Source organism: Panulirus ornatus, chromosome 6, assembly GCF_036320965.1.
Source record: "Panulirus ornatus isolate Po-2019 chromosome 6, ASM3632096v1, whole genome shotgun sequence".
Taxonomy (NCBI): domain Eukaryota; kingdom Metazoa; phylum Arthropoda; class Malacostraca; order Decapoda; family Palinuridae; genus Panulirus; species Panulirus ornatus.
Window position 1 is genome coordinate 36,080,721 of NC_092229.1, and position 17,258 is coordinate 36,097,978.

Consider the following 17,258-nt stretch of genomic DNA (forward strand, 5'->3'; position numbering starts at 1 on the left):
ATACCTTCCACAGAGCATCTCTATCAACTCTATCCTATGCTTTCTCCAGATCCATAAATGCTACATACAAATCCATTTGCTTTTCTAAGTATTTCTCACATACATTCTTCAAAGCAAACACCTGATCCACACATCCTCTACCACTTCTGAAACTACACTGCTCTTCCCCAATCTGATGCTCTGTACATGCCTTCACCCTCTCAATCAATACCCTCCTATATAATTTACCAGGAATACTCAACAAACTTATACCTCTGTAATTTGAGCACTCACTCTTATCCCCTTTGCCTTTGTACAATGGCACTATGCAAGCATTCTGCCAATCCTCAGGTACCTCACCATGAGTCATACATACATTAAATAACCTTACCAACCAGTCAATAATACAGTCACCCCCTTTTTACTAAATTCCACTGCAATACCATCCAAACCCGCTGCCTTGCCGGCTTTCATCTTCTGCAAAGCTTTTACTATATAAATATATATATATATATATATATATATATATATATATATATATATATATATATATATATATATATATATATATATATATATATATATATATATATACACATTTGAAAGAGAGCAGTAGGTAGTAGTGTAGAATATATTATGTAAATTTGTGTAGAAAGATTGAAGGGCTTATATATCAAAGTCAATATGAAGCATATATTGTTGACAACACCAAAGGAAACCCTAAGGAATAATATAGTCATGTTGAAAGCAAGAATCATGAGCCAGGTAACGGTCCACTAACTGTGCACAATGGTGGTGGCCTTGTTCAAGATAACGAAACAATGGCAAAAAATTTTAATGATTGTCTTTCATTTGTTCTGTGTTAACTGTTGTCAAACTTAGCTTAATGTCCGTAGACGGTAAACTCATGGAAATCATCATTTCGGACAAATCTATATGACATTTAGAGGATCACTTAGGGTGGAGCAGATATTGCCTGGGTGGAGGATCAGACAAATGAAGAATAGTTAGGGTGGAGCAGATAGTGCCTGGGTGGAGGATCAGACAAATGAAGAATAGTTAGGGTGGAGCAGATATTGCCTGGGTGGAGGATCAGACAAATGAAGAATAGTTAGGGTGGAGCAGATAGTGCCTGGGTGGATGATCAAACAAATGAAGAATAGTTAGGGTGGAGCAGATAGTGCCTGGGTGGAGGATCAGACAAATGAAGAATAGTTAGGGTGGAGCAGATAGTGCCTGGGTGGAGGATCAGACAAATGAAGAATAGTTAGGTTGGAGCAGATATTGCCTGGGTGGAGGATCAGACAAATGAAGAATAGTTAGGGTGGAGCAGATTATAATGTCAGCAAAGGCTACTCAGGGATTCTTTTCCTTGTCCATAACTGGTGCTGGTAAATGTTCACAAGGCGTTTAGTTCATTTATGGTTTTTATGTTAATATTCAAAGGTTGGGGAGTAAATGTTACGCGTGTTTGTGTTTGACATTCAGTATCGTTGGAATTCTGTTGAGTGGAAGTCTCTGACCAATGAAGGTTATGGGAGGCGTAGGTTGGAATCTTATCCGTCCGGGAGTGCAGGATAACTCTGGATTTCTGAAGGGATGCAAAGATTCGGTTTTGAGTGAACCAGTGTTACGAGTGTGTGATGTGATGTATGTTTGTTGCTTCCTGAGCAATGATATGGTGTGATGTGATTGTGAAGTCGTCTGTATATATGGTCTGCAGGAGATGATGGGATGTCATACAGTAAGAGACTGAAGAGGCTTGGAGAAAGCACTGCTCCCTGGGGCATGCCACTGTAATGTGTAAGTGTTTTGAAGGTGAAGCCTTTGTGAATTACCGGCTTGACAGCCAGCAACGAGGTTGGTTATCTAATCTAAAAAAAAAAAAAAGGAATGTGGAGGGTGGGCTCAAGTATCTTTCGTGTGAGAATGTATCGCAGGACAGTTTCAAATGCTTTGTTGATATCTTTTGTCACTCGTGTAGGGCAAAGGAAGAAGTTGTAATTGATTGAAGCCATCCAGAATGTGTTGTGTGGGGTCTGTGTGCAGTGTGGTACTGGTGTGACCGGGATGTAAAGCCGTGCTACTAGGCTGGGAGTGGGACATCCTACTTAGTTGTGTTGTGTATGAGTTTTTCATGTAGTTTGAATATTTATGACTTAGGGTGAAGTCTGGGGTTAATATGAGGGAGAGAGCAAAGAATTAGGTAGTGCTTCTGCTGAAGGAGGATTCTTAGCACTGTGTTAAAGAGTGTAAGGAAGTGAGATGCAATGTAGATGAGAATGAAAGTGAGTTGTAAGAACTGGGTGATGATCATTGATTATATATCTGGTAGTCAGAGGAGTGAGGAAAAGAGGCAAATCTTTTGGGAGAAGCTGGGTGAGGGCATCAAGAGTTTTGATGCAAGGGATCGAGTTATATTGTTGGGAGATTTTCATGCAAGAATGAGTGACGTGCCACTTAAGGGGAGCATGGAGTATCTGCTGTAAGTGAAGATGGTGAACAGCTTCTGGATGTATGTGCTGATAAAGGACCAGTGACTAGGAATACTTTGTCGAAGAGGGTGAGTGGAGTTATTGAGGAGTGGATGTAAGGCGTGCTAAGAAAAGACTGTTGAATGTGAATGTGCTGAGAGGGGCAGCTGGCAGGGTATCTGAAAGTTTGTATTAACTCCAGGAAAAGATGCAATGACATTGGAGGGAAGAGAGTGATGAAAGTGAGTGAGCTAGGAAAAGAGGTTTGAGTTTAAAAATACCAAGATACTTACGTGAGGAATGGTGTAAGATGAGACTGATGAAGTCAGGGTAGAAAATATTTAGGGGAGGCATGACTTACATGTGTGTATAAATGTTTGGCGTGCAGAAAGTGGGATGCGGGCGTTTGAAAAAAGACAGAGAGCAGTGCGGTGAGGAAATATAATTTTTAGTGAAAGATGAAGGAGATGTGTATGGGCTTTGCCTACAGTGAAGACGTGTAAGTGAATAGTAGCAGCAAGAGGTCAAAATGAAAATGCAGGACTTATGAAGAGAATGAGTGAGGAAAGGTTGAGAGGACAAGGACATGAGGAAGACCAAATAGGAGATGAAAAGATGAAGTAAAACAGATTCTGAGTGTCCAGGACTTGAACGTGCAAGACCCCAACAATTTCTCGGCATGGTCAACTTCTACCACCGCTTCGTGCCGGCAGCCGCCAGGATCATGCAACCGCTGTCGAGGTCCTGGCCAACAAGCCGCATTCGACAACGACAAGGAGCCGCTGGCAGAGGCAACGAAGCTGGTACATCCACGGCCAACGTACGAACAGCTCTCACGGTCGACGCATCTGGCACGCCCGTGGGCGGAGTGCTGGAACAAGTGATCAGCCGTCACCTGAGACCAACCAAGCAGTGCTTCCGACCGGGAGCTCCTTGCTCTCTACCTGGTCGTCCAGCATTTCCACTACTTCCACGAGGACAGGAATTTTAGAGCTTTCACCGACCACAAGCCACTCACGTTTGCTTTGCCAGTGTCCGATCCTTGGTCAACCCGCCAGCAGCGCCACCTGACCTACATCTCAGAATCCACGACTTATGTTCAGCACATCTCAGGCGAAGAGAACCCAGGTCGCAGACGCATTGTTCCGCATCGCCATCAACGCCATGCACGCTTTGGCACCAAGTGTCGACTACACGGTCCTGGCGGCAGCCGAACGAGAGAATGAAGAGATGCTCGCCTCCCGCACCGGCCTGGTGTTGGAGGATGTGCGATCAGGGCCCGCTGACACCACACTCTTCTGCGACGTGTCAACGGGACAGCCAAGAGCCATCATCCCAGCTGCCTGGCACGGCTGGATTTTCGACATGTTCACGGCCTCACTCACCCTTCCATCCGGACAACGAAGGCACTAATGGCGACCAAGTTCATGTGGCACGGGTTATGCAAACAGGTCGGCAACTAAGCCAGAGCGTGCATCCCCTGTCACACCTCCAAGATTCAGCAACACATTAAGGCGCCTCTGCAGAACTTTGCCTTGACAGACCAGCGTTTTGACCACATCCACGTCGACAACGCTGGACCGCTGCCATCATCCAGAGGGGCCACCCACCACCTCACCATCGTGGACAGATTCACAAGATGGCCAGAAGTCGTCCCGTTCTCGGATACCTCCACTGCGACCTGTGAACGTGCCCTCACCGCCTGGGCGTGCCGGCGAGCATGCAATCTGAAAATGGTAACATACCATATCTTCGGTTTCTACAGTAAAGCTGATAGAAGGTACTACATTGTTAAGTAAAGGAAGAAATGTTTGTAAATTTTCATTATTGGCCAAACACAAAGAAGAACATCTACATACCTAAACCCAAATTGCATTAGAAGGTAAGATATCCTTTAGTAACTTTGTTTCAAGGAATTCCAGTTTAATGGAGAATATTATGCTCAAAATTTGGTATGGCGATAGGCAACCCTCTTTCACCTGTACTAAGTAATCTTTACATGGAATTCTTTGTAACAAAGTTACTAAAGGATATCTTACGTTCTAATGCAATTTGGGACTGAAGAGAAGGGAAGAGAATCATGGCCCGTTACGCTCTGTCCCTGATGCAAATTGCGTCAGCACAGGAGATCAAACCATGGCTTGGGGTAGAAAGATCTGAAAGAGAGAGGGACGTAAGACTCCACCTCATCTAAGATAACCTTCGCTAGACATTTCAACACAGTTGGAGGCATCTCGGCCAGCGAAACAGTTTCCTTCTTAAGGAAAGTTACGAAGTAAAGAAGCTGTGTATGATTAGCTGCTGAGCTCTCCCGACGCACGAGAGTGGAACTTTGCGGGAGGAGGGTAAGAGGTGGGTGTGTCCAGGTAGAATATGGAGAAAAGATTGTAGTCAGAGTATCCATACTCAGGGGGTAGAAATAGTGTGTGTGTAATGGCAGGATTTAATAATAAAACACCAGTCCATTGTGTTGCAGTTGTGACTGTGACGGTCAGAAAGCTGCGTTGGATGTTTGATCACTTGTTCAACATCTTTAATAACAAGTGGAAATCCACTGCACAGATGATGTCAGTACGTGGATGTGAAGATGTCAGCACGTGGATGTGAAAATATCAGTACGTGAATGTGAAGAAAGCAGTGATCTAGGCAGGTCAAATATTTATAAAGTTATATACAAAATTGGAAGAACTGGGAGGAAAATACACGAAAGCTAAAGTGAACTTAAAAAGAGTCGAGAGATAATGAGCCAGATGGCTTCAACGTTCGCAGAATTAAAATTCCACGCGACGAGCAGTAGTAAGCACAACCACTGTGTCTGCAGTGACAACAGTGATACAGACTGTAATTAGAGATCAGATAGTGTAGAGGGTAGGCAGCGTTGGACACTTAAGTTTCAGAAAGAAGAGGCCAAAGAGAAGAAGCAAGCAGATGATGCGCTGCACAGGGATGGTAGGACTTGAGACCGCGAACGTTGCAGAATTGTACAGAAAAAGCGCCGAGTTTAGCTGACGAGATGAGACGAGATGAGTCCTATTCACATGATGTCAGTCAAGGAGAACTCTGAGAGGCATCCAACCCTCCTTGTTTGGTGGCACCGTCGCTATTCGGCGCCAAGGAATCACGTGAACAGTGACCTCTCACAGTTGAAGGTGTAAACACATGAAAACCTACAGGAAGAAAGAAGGTAGAGAGTCGTGTGTGAGGCTGGTGTTGTGACGTGTTATGAGAGGGGAAGAGTTGATGACCTGGACACCAGAGTGGCTGAGAGAGAGTTGGGCCAGGGATGGGCACGTGACCCTCGGCAGGTAGGCAACCACCAGTGACGCCTGACACTTACTGCTACTGAACACTTTATACATACTGACTACAGGTCACTGGTTTATGAACAGTGATTCAGTAGTCATTGGTTTCTGAACAGTGATTCAGTAGTCATTGGTTTATGAACAGTGATTCAGTAGTCATTGGTTTATGAACAGTGATTCAGTAGTCATTGGTTTATGAACAGTGATTCAGTAGTGACTGGTTTATGAACAGTGATTCAGTAGTCATTGGTTTATGAACAGTGATTCAGAAGTCATTGGTTTATGAACAGTGATTCAGTAGTCATTGGTTTATGAACAGTGATTATCACTGGCTTATGAAGTGGTTCAAATGTCACTGGTTTATTAATAGAGAGTCATGTCTGGTTTATGAACAGAGAATTCCAGGTCACAAGTTTTATGAACATACAATTTCGTGTTACTGGGCTATATAACAGGGAGTCATTTGCATCTACATGAGGGAGAATGAGTCAATTATTCATGATCTTTGAACGTAAAATCAGTTGCCTATGGTTTATGCAGAGATTCAGTTATCACTGGTTTATGAACAGGGAATTAACTGTCCCTAGCCAAAGTATAATGATTCAATTACCTGTGGTTTATCAGCTCAGTCAGTTGACCCTGGCTGGTGTAATGATTCAGTTGACCCTGGCTGGTGTCATGATTCAGTTGACCCTGGCTGGTGTCATGATTCAGTTGACCCTGGCTGGTGTCATGATTCAGTTGACCCTGGCTGATGTAATGATTCAGTTGACCCTGGCTGGTGTCATGATTCAGTTGACCCTGGCTGATGTAATGATTCAGTTGACCCTGGCTGATGTAATGATTCAGTTGACCCTGGCTGATGTAATGATTCAGTTGACCCTGGCTGATGTAATAATTCAGTTGACCCTGGCTGATGTAATGATTCAGTTGACCCTGGCTGGTGTAATGATTCAGTTGACCCTGGCTGATGTAATGATTCAGTTGACCCTGGCTGATGTAATGATTCAGTTGACCCTGGCTGGTGTAATGATTCAGTTGACCCTGGCTGATGTAATGATTCAGTTGACCCTGGCTGATGTAATGATTCAGTTGACCCTGGCTGATGTAATGATTCAGTTGACCCTGGCTGATGTAATGATTCAGTTGACCCTGGCTGATGTAATGATTCAGTTGACCCTGGCTGATGTAATGATTCAGTTGACCCTGGCTGGTGTAATTATTCAGTTGACCGTGGCTGGTGTCATGATTCAGTTGACCCTGGCTGATGTCATGATTCAGTTGACCCTGGCTGATGTCATGATTCAGTTGACCCTGGCTGGTGTCATGATTCAGTTGACCCTGGCTGGTGTCATGATTCAGTTGACTCTGGCTGACGTAATGATTCAGTTGACCCTGGCTGGTGTCATGATTCAGTTGACCCTGGCTGATGTAATGATTCAGTTGACCCTGGCTGATGTAATGATTCAGTTGACCCTGGCTGGTGTCATGATTCAGTTGACCCTGGCTGATGTCATGATTCAGTTGACCCTGGCTGGTGTCATGATTCAGTTGACTCTGGCTGACGTAATGATTCAGTTGACCCTGGCTGGTGTCATGATTCAGTTGACCCTGGCTGATGTCATGATTCAGTTGACCCTGGCTGATGTCATGATTCAGTTGACCCTGGCTGGTGTCATGATTCAGTTGACCCTGGTTGATGTCATGATTCAGTTGACCCTGGCTGATGTAATGATTCAGTTGACCCTGGCTGGTGGCATGATTCAGTTGACCCTGGCTGGTGCAATGATTCAGTTGACCCTGGCTGGTGTCATGATTCAGTTGACCCTGGCTGATGTCATGATTCAGTTGACCCTGGCTGGTGTTATGATTCAGTTGACCCTGGCTGATGTCATGATTCAGTTGACCCTGGCTGGTGCAATGATTCAGTTGACCCTGGCTGGTGGCATGATTCAGTTGACCCTGGCTGATGTCATGATTCAGTTGACCCTGGCTGATGTAATGATTCAGTTGACCCTGGCTGATGTAATGATTCAGTTGACCCTGGCTGATGTAATGATTCAGTTGACCCTGGCTGGTGTCATGATTCAGTTGACCCTGGCTGGTGTAATGATTCAGTTGACCCTGGCTGGTGTCATGATTCAGTTGACCCTGGCTGGTGTAATGATTCAGTTGACCCTGGCTGATGTAATGATTCAGTTGACCCTGATTCAGTTGACCCTGGCTGGTGTCATGATTCAGTTGACCCTGGCTGGTGTCATGATTCAGTTGACCCTGGCTGGTGTTATGATTCAGTTGACCCTGGCTGATGTCATGATTCAGTTGACCCTGGTTTATGTAATGATTCAGTTGACCCTGGCTGATGTCATAATCCAGTTGACCCTGGCTGATGTCATGATTCAGTTGACCCTGGCTGGTGTCATGATTCAGTTGACCCTGGCTGGTGTTATGATTCAGTTGACTGGCTGGTGTCATGATTCAGTTGACCCTGGCTGATGTAATGATTCAGTTGACCCTGGCTGATGTAATGATTCAGTTGACCCTGGTTTATGTAATGATTCTGTTGACCCTGGCTGGTGTCATGATTCAGTTGACCCTGGTTTATGTAATGATTCAGTTGACCCTGGCTGGTGTCATGATTCAGTTGACCCTGGCTGGTGTCATAATCCAGTTGACCCTGGCTGATGTCATGATTCAGTTGACCCTGGCTGGTTTCATGATTCAGTTGACCCTGGCTGATGTCATGATTCAGTTGACCCTGACTGATGTAATGATTCAGTTGACCCTGGCTGGTGTCATGATTCAGTTGACCCTGGCTGGTGTTATGATTCAGTTGACCCTGGCTGGTGTCATGATTCAGTTGACCCTGGTTTATGTAATGATTCAGTTGACCCTGGCTGGTGTCATAATCCAGTTGACCCTGGCTGATGTCATGATTCAGTTGACCCTGGCTGGTGTCATGATTCAGTTGACCCTGGCTGGTGTCATGATTCAGTTGACCCTGGCTGGTGTCATGATTCAGTTGACCCTGGCTGATGTAATGATTCAGTTGACCCTGGCTGGTGTCATGATTCAGTTGACCCTGGCTGGTGTAATGATTCAGTTGACCCTGGCTGGTGTCATGATTCAGTTGACCCTGGCTGGTGTCATGATTCAGTTGACCCTGGCTGGTGTCATGATTTAGTTGACCCTGGCTGGTGTAATGATTCAGTTGACCCTGGCTGGTGTCATGATTCAGTTGACCCTGGCTGGTGTAATGATTCAGTTGACCCTGGCTGGTGTAATGATTCAGTTGACCCTGGCTGGTGTAATGATTCAGTTGACCCTGGCTGGTGTAATGATTCAGTTGACCCTGGCTGGTGTCATGATTCAGTTGACCCTGGCTGATGTAATGATTCAGTTGTCCCTGATTTATGTAATGATTCAGTTGACCCTGGTTTATGTAATGATTCAGTTGTCCCTGGTTTATGAATAGTGAAACAGTTGTGTATGGTTTTTGTTGTGATTCAGTTGTCTTAGGTTTATCAACAGTTAATCATTTGTTGGTAAAGGCATCAGATGGAAACATACACCCACTCCTGCAACGTAAAGGGACACTCATCCCACAAAGTCATGGGACCTCACCCTCCCTTGCAATACTACATGACATTTCTTCCTGCAAAACAATGGGACAACCCCTCCCACAATACAATAGGACAACCCCTCCCACAATACAATAGGACAACCCCTCCCACAATACAATAGGACAACCCCTCCCACAATACAATAGGACAACCCCTCCCACAATACAATAGGACAACCCCTCCCACAATACAATAGGACAACCCCTCCCACAATACAATAGGACAACCCCTCCCACAATACAATGGGACAACCCCTCCCACAATACAATAGGACAACCCCTCCCACAATACAATAGGACAACCCCTCCCACAATACAATGGGACAACCCCTCCCACAATACAATAGGACAACCCCTCCCACAATACAATGGGACAACCCCTCCCACAATACAATAGGACAACCCCTCCCACAATACAATGGGACAACCCCTCCCACAATACAATAGGACAACCCCTCCCACAATACAATAGGACAACCCCTCCCACAATACAATAGGACAATCCCTCCCACAATACAATGGGACAACCCCTCCCACAATACAATAGGACAACCCCCTCCCACAATACAATGGGACAACCCCTCCCACAATACAATAGGACAACCCCTCCCACAATACAATGGGACAACCCCTCCCACAATACAATAGGACAACCCCTCCCACAATACAATAGGACAACCCCTCCCACAATACAATAGGACAACCCCTCCCACAATACAATAGGACAACCCCTCCCACAATACAATAGGACAACCCCTCCCACAATACAATAGGACAACCCCTCCCACAATACAATAGGACAACCCCTCCCACAATACAATAGGACAACCCCTCCCACAATACAATAGGACAACCCCTCCCACAATACAATAGGACAACCCCTCCCACAATACAATAGGACAACCCCTCCCACAATACAATAGGACAACCCCTCCCACAATACAATAGGACAACCCCTCCCACAATACAATAGGACAACCCCTCCCACAATACAATAGGACAACCCCTCCCACAATACAATAGGACAACCCCTCCCACAATACAATAGGACAACCCCTCCCACAATACAATAGGACAACCCCTCCCACAATACAATAGGACAACCCCTCCCACAATACAATAGGACAACCCCTCCCACAATACAATAGGACAACCCCTCCCACAATACAATAGGACAACCCCTCCCACAATACAATAGGACAACCCCTCCCACAATACAATAGGACAACCCCTCCCACAATACAATAGGACAACCCCTCCCACAATACAATAGGACAACCCCTCCCACAATACAATAGGACAACCCCTCCCACAATACAATAGGACAACCCCTCCCACAATACAATAGGACAACCCCTCCCACAATACAATAGGACAACCCCTCCCACAATACAATAGGACAACCCCTCCCACAATACAATAGGACAACCCCTCCCACAATACAATAGGACAACCCCTCCCACAATACAATAGGACAACCCCTCCCACAATACAATGGGACAACCCCTCCCACAATACAATAGGACAACCCCTCCCACAATACAATAGGACAACCCCTCCCACAATACAATAGGACAACCCCTCCCACAATACAATGGGACAACCCCTCCCACAATACAATAGGGACAACCCCTCCCACAATACAATGGGACAACCCCTCCCACAATACAATAGGACAACCCCTCCCACAATACAATAGGACAACCCCTCCCACAATACAATAGGACAACCCCTCCCACAATACAATGGGACAACCCCTCCCACAATACAATAGGACAACCCCTCCCACAATACAATAGGACAACCCCTCCCACAATACAATGGGACAACCCCTCCCACAATACAATGGGACAACCCCTCCCACAATACAATGGGACAACCCCTCCCACAATACAATAGGACAACCCCTCCCACAATACAATAGGACAACCCCTCCCACAATACAATGGGACACCCCTCCCACAATACAATAGGACAACCCCTCCCACAATACAATGGGACAACCCCTCCCACAATACAATAGGACAACCCCTCCCACAATACAATGGGACTCCCCCTCCTGTTACATAATCGGACATGAACTCCTGCAACTTAAGGGGACACCATCCCCTGCAACTTAATAGAATCCCTTCCCCTATAACTTAAAAGAACACCACATCCTGCAGCTGAGGGGGACACCACATCCTGCAGCTGAGGGGGACACCACATCCTGCAGCTGAGGGGGACACCACATCCTGCAGCTGAGGGGTACACCACATCCTGCAGCTGAGGGGGACACCACATCCTGCAGCTGAGGGGGACACCACATCCTGCGGCTGAGGGGGACACCACATCCTGCAGCTGAGGGGGACCCACATCCTGCAGCTGAGGGGGACACCACATCCTGCAGCTGAGGGGGACACCACATCCTGCAGCTGAGGGGGACACCACATCCTGCAGCTGAGGGGGACACCACATCCTGCAGCTGAGGGGGACACCACATCCTGCAGCTGAGGGGGACACCACATCCTGCAGCTGAGGGGGACACCACATCCTGCAGCTGAGGGGGACACCACATCCTGCAGCTGAGGGGGACACCACATCCTGCGGCTGAGGGGGACACCACATCCTGCAGCTGAGGGGGACACCACATCCTGCAGCTGAGGGGGACACCACATCCTGCAGCTGAGGGGGACACCACATCCTGCAGCTGAGGGGGACACCACATCCTGCAGCTGAGGGGGACACCACATCCTGCAGCTGAGGGGGACACCACATCCTGCAGCTGAGGGGGACACCACATCCTGCAGCTGAGGGGGACACCACATCCTGCAGCTGAGGGGGACACCACATCCTGCAGCTGAGGGGGACACCACATCCTGCAGCTGAGGGGGACACCACATCCTGCAGCTGAGGGGGACACCACATCCTGCAGCTGAGGGGGACACCACATCCTGCAGCTGAGGGGGACACCACATCCTGCAGCTGAGGGGGACACCACATCCTGCAGCTGAGGGGGACACCACATCCTGCAGCTGAGGGGGACACCACATCCTGCAGCTGAGGGGGACACCACATCCTGCAGCTGAGGGGGACACCACATCCTGCAGCTGAGGGGGACACCACATCCTGCAGCTGAGGGGGACACCACATCCTGCAGCTGAGGGGGACACCACATCCTGCAGCTGAGGGGGACACCACATCCTGCAGCTGAGGGGGACACCACATCCTGCAGCTGAGGGGGACACCACATCCTGCAGCTGAGGGGGACACCACATCCTGCAGCTGAGGGGGACACCACATCCTGCAGCTGAGGGGGACACCACATCCTGCAGCTGAGGGGGACACCACATCCTGCAGCTGAGGGGGACACCACATCCTGCAGCTGAGGGGGACACCACATCCTGCAGCTGAGGGGGACACCACATCCTGCAGCTGAGGGGGACACCACATCCTGCAGCTGAGGGGGACACCACATCCTGCAGCTGAGGGGGACACCACATCCTGCAGCTGAGGGGGACACCACATCCTGCAGCTGAGGGGGACACCACATCCTGCAGCTGAGGGGGACACCACATCCTGCAGCTGAGGGGGACACCACATCCTGCAGCTGAGGGGGACACCACATCCTGCAGCTGAGGGGGACACCACATCCTGCGGCTGAGGGGGACACCACATCCTGCAGCTGAGGGGGACACCACATCCTGCAGCTGAGGGGGACACCACATCCTGCAGCTGAGGGGGACACCACATCCTGCAGCTGAGGGGGACACCACATCCTGCAGCTGAGGGGTACACCACATCCTGCAGCTGAGGGGGACACCACATCCTGCAGCTGAGGGAGACACCACATCCTGCAGCTGAGGGGGACACCACATCCTGCAGCTGAGGGGGACACCACATCCTGCAGCTGAGGGGGACACCACATCCTGCAGCTGAGGGGGACACCACATCCTGCAGCTGAGGGGGACACCACATCCTGCAGCTGAGGGGGACACCACATCCTGCAGCTGAGGGGGATGCCACATCCTGCAGCTGAGGGGGACACCACATCCTGCAGCTGAGGGGGACACCACATCCTGCAGCTGAGGGGGATGCCTTGGTATGGGGACATCAACAGCTCAAGGGATCACCACAACCTAAACAAATGAAGGAACACCACTCTCGCCAACTTAAAGGGACTCCACTTCCTGCAACTTAAGCTTATACCTCTTCTTTCAGCTGCAACTTAATCGGACACAGCTTTCTGCATCTTAGAATGATACTCCTCCTCTCCTGCAACTGAAGGTAACACTACCACTCCCAGCTCATGGGGACACCGCCTCCTGCAATGTAAGGGGACACCAGCTGCAACGTTAAGGGAACCTACAGCATACTGGGGCAGCTACTGCCATGGTAGGGGATATCCCCTGCTATGTACAGGGACATCTGGAGCGTTAGGGAACTACTGCAACATAAGGAGGTACCTCCTGCAAAGTTAGGGGTCCCTGAAACGTAATGACACACCTCCTGCAATGTAAGAGGACACTTTCTGCAACGTGAGGAACATTTCCAACGAAAGGGGACACTTTTTGCAACTTAGGAAGACACTGTTTGCAAAGGAAGGGGACACCTACGATGTAAGGGGATATCTCTGGCAACATAAGGGGACACCTACTGCAACCAAGACAACATCCGTAGGAACGTAAAGGGACATCTGCAACGTAAGGTAGCAACTCCTGCAGCAATGAAGGACACCTCTTCACTGTAAGTAAACACTCCCTGCAACGTGAGGGGACACCTCCTGCAACGTGAGGGGACACCTCCTGCAACGTGAGGGGACACCTGCAACGTGAGGGGACACCTGCAACGTGAGGGGACACCTCCTGCAACGTGAGGGGACACCTGCAACGTGAGGGGACACCTCCTGCAACGTGAGGGGACACCTCCTGCAACGTGAGGGGACACCTCCTGCAACGTGAGGGGACACCTGCAACGTAAGCAGACATCTCCTGCAACGTGATGGGACACCTTCTGAAATATAGGGGACACCTAATGCAATGTAAGGAGACGCCTCCTGCAACGTAAGGGGACAACTTCTACAACACTGGGGGGACACTAGCAACGTGAGGAGACACCTTCTACAAGGCTAGGGGACACCTGCAACGTAAAGGAATGATAAGATGGAACACAAGGGAAAGCAAAGCACACCTCCAGCAACGTAAGGGGAACCTCCTTACCTTAATCGGAAACTTGCAACGTACAAGGACGCATTTTGCAACGTAAGAAGACACATAAAGCATAGTAGGACATCTGCAACGTTAAGATCCACCTGCAGCACTAGGGGACACTTACAACGCAAGAATGCACCTCTCGTAACGTTTGTGGACATCTGCAACGTCAGGGGACACCTCCTGTAGCATTAGGGGACACCATCTGCGACGTAAGTGGACACCTGCAGCGAAGGGGGAACCTACTGTAACGTAAGGTGACACTTCCTGCAACATGGGCCAGCGTAGACCTGAAAGAGCTGTTCTTACATAACAATAATTATAACATCTTTACAACACTGCCAGCTTGTGCCAGGCACACTTTGTGATGCTGATCATGTTAGTTTACCAGGACAGAGAAGAGAGTATGGTCATGACCGACATGTTTACATTATTACAGGGTTAAATTGTATTGGTCTGAAACTGAACAGAGGGAAACGAATGCTTATTAGAAGGAGATATGACAAGACATTACGTTTTATCACTACCAAGTTTCACGAGGTGATTGCTTTCCCAGTCCGAGATGCTGCACATGTGAGAATGCAAAGAGGAAATGTGATCAGTAGGACAAAGGGAACGAGTATTAGAAGGCAGAGGTGAGGGTAAGTGAGATGAAGAATGCAAAGTGGAATCATCAGCTTAAGAATGAATGGTTAGAAGTAGAGAAGAAATCATTCATTGAGAGAGAGGAAAGAGAGTAGGCGATGAGACAACACTGCGGAACACCATCATTGATTAGATAGGACGGGAAAGTCACTCACTCGAAAACCAGTGCAATGGAAACGACGAGAGAGAAAACTATGCATTAGAGAATAGAGGAAAAAGTCAATCTAGAGAAGGAATTTAGAAAACGAGGACTAATGCCGCACCCTGAGCAAGGATTGGTGCAGGCTCTGAGGCACACTCCCAGAGAACCCAGGGAGGTACGTCAGTGATATATGAGCCTTGCGCCTTGTCCACCAGGGTCTGGAAGGCCCCGCGGGAGAGGTATGTAAGAGGTGGCAAAGGTTCACTGGGAGGAGATGAGCGGTTGAAACTACCCAGTTTAATACTCGACACATTTCTGACTTCATAACGCTGTAGAAAACGAAGATTTTGTACAAAGCTTACTTCCTGGCTTTGAATTATAATTGCATGGTGTCAGTTTCCTCTACATATATATATATATATATATATATATATATATATATATATATATATATATATATATATATATATATATATGTATATATATATATTATCCCTGGGGATAGGGGAGAAAGAATACTTCCCACGTATTCCCTGCGTGTCGTAGAAGGCGACTAAAAGGGGAGGGAGCGGGTAGCTGGAAATCCTCCCCTCTCGTTGTTTTTTTTTTAATCTTCCAAAAGAAGGAACAGAGAATTGGGCCAGGTGAGGGTATTCCCTCAAAGGCCCAGTCCTCTGTTCTTAACGCTACCTCGCTAATGCGGGAAATGGCGAATAGTTTGAAAGAAAGAAAAAAAAAAGATATATATATATATATATATATATATATATATATATATATATATATATATATATATATATATATATATATATATATATATATATTATCCCTGGGGATAGGGGAGAAAGAATACTTCCCACGTATTCCCTGCGTGTCGTAGAAGGCGACTAAAAGGGGAGGGAGCGGGGGGCTGGAAATCCTCCCCTCTCGTTTTTTTCAATTTTCCAAAAGAAGGAACAGAGAAGGGGGCCAGGTGAGGATGTTCCCTCAAAGGCCCATTCCTCTGTTCTTAACGCTACCTCGCTGACGTGGGAAATGGCGAATAGTACGAAAGAAAAAGAAAATATATATATATATATATATATATATATATATATATATATATATATATATATATATATATATATATATATATATATATATATATATATATATATATATATAAATATATACATATATATATATATATATATATATATATATATATATATATATATATATATATATATATATATATATATATCCATACATACATAGATAGATTGATAGATCATCCTTGGGGATAGGGGAGAAAGAATAATACCCACGTATTCCCTGCGTGTGTAAAAGGCAGCTAAAAGAGGAGGGATCGGGGGAGGGGGGCTGGAAATCCTCCCCTCCAGTTTTTTAAGAGAAGGTAGCCAAGTGAGGATTTCCCTTAGGCTCAGTCCTCTGTGCTTAAAGGTACCGTGCTAGCGCGGGAAATGTCGAATATGTATTTGAAAAAAAAATCATATATATATATATATATATATCATACAATCCTCTAACAACCAGGATCGAACCCGGGAACCCCGTGCAACAGGCGGGAGCGCTACCGCTAGGCTAGGCTAGGTCTGTATGTTCTCTGAAGGTGCGCGTTCATATGCACTTTGTTCGTATATATATATATATATATATATATATATATATATATATATATATATATATATATATATATATATATATATATATATATATATATATATATATATATATTCAACACTGAGTCATTGTATATAGGAGGAGGTAGAGAAGTACATTAGAGGCTGGTGTTGTGCGATGAACGCCAGGTAACGTAATATTGTCTGGTGTGTCGTCAACATCAGACTCTCGGTTCGAATCCTCCCCTCGTCCCTGCACATACCTTACAAATATATTAACCTC

The 17,258-nt window shown here is 47.0% G+C and overlaps 1 protein-coding gene across 8 annotated transcripts in view; it reads left to right on the forward strand.

Moving 5' to 3' along the window:
• Positions 1-17,258, forward strand: part of LOC139749157 (glutaminase kidney isoform, mitochondrial-like) — a 488,059-nt gene that overhangs the window by 420,746 nt on the left and 50,055 nt on the right. The gene's annotated exons all lie outside the window — the stretch shown is intronic.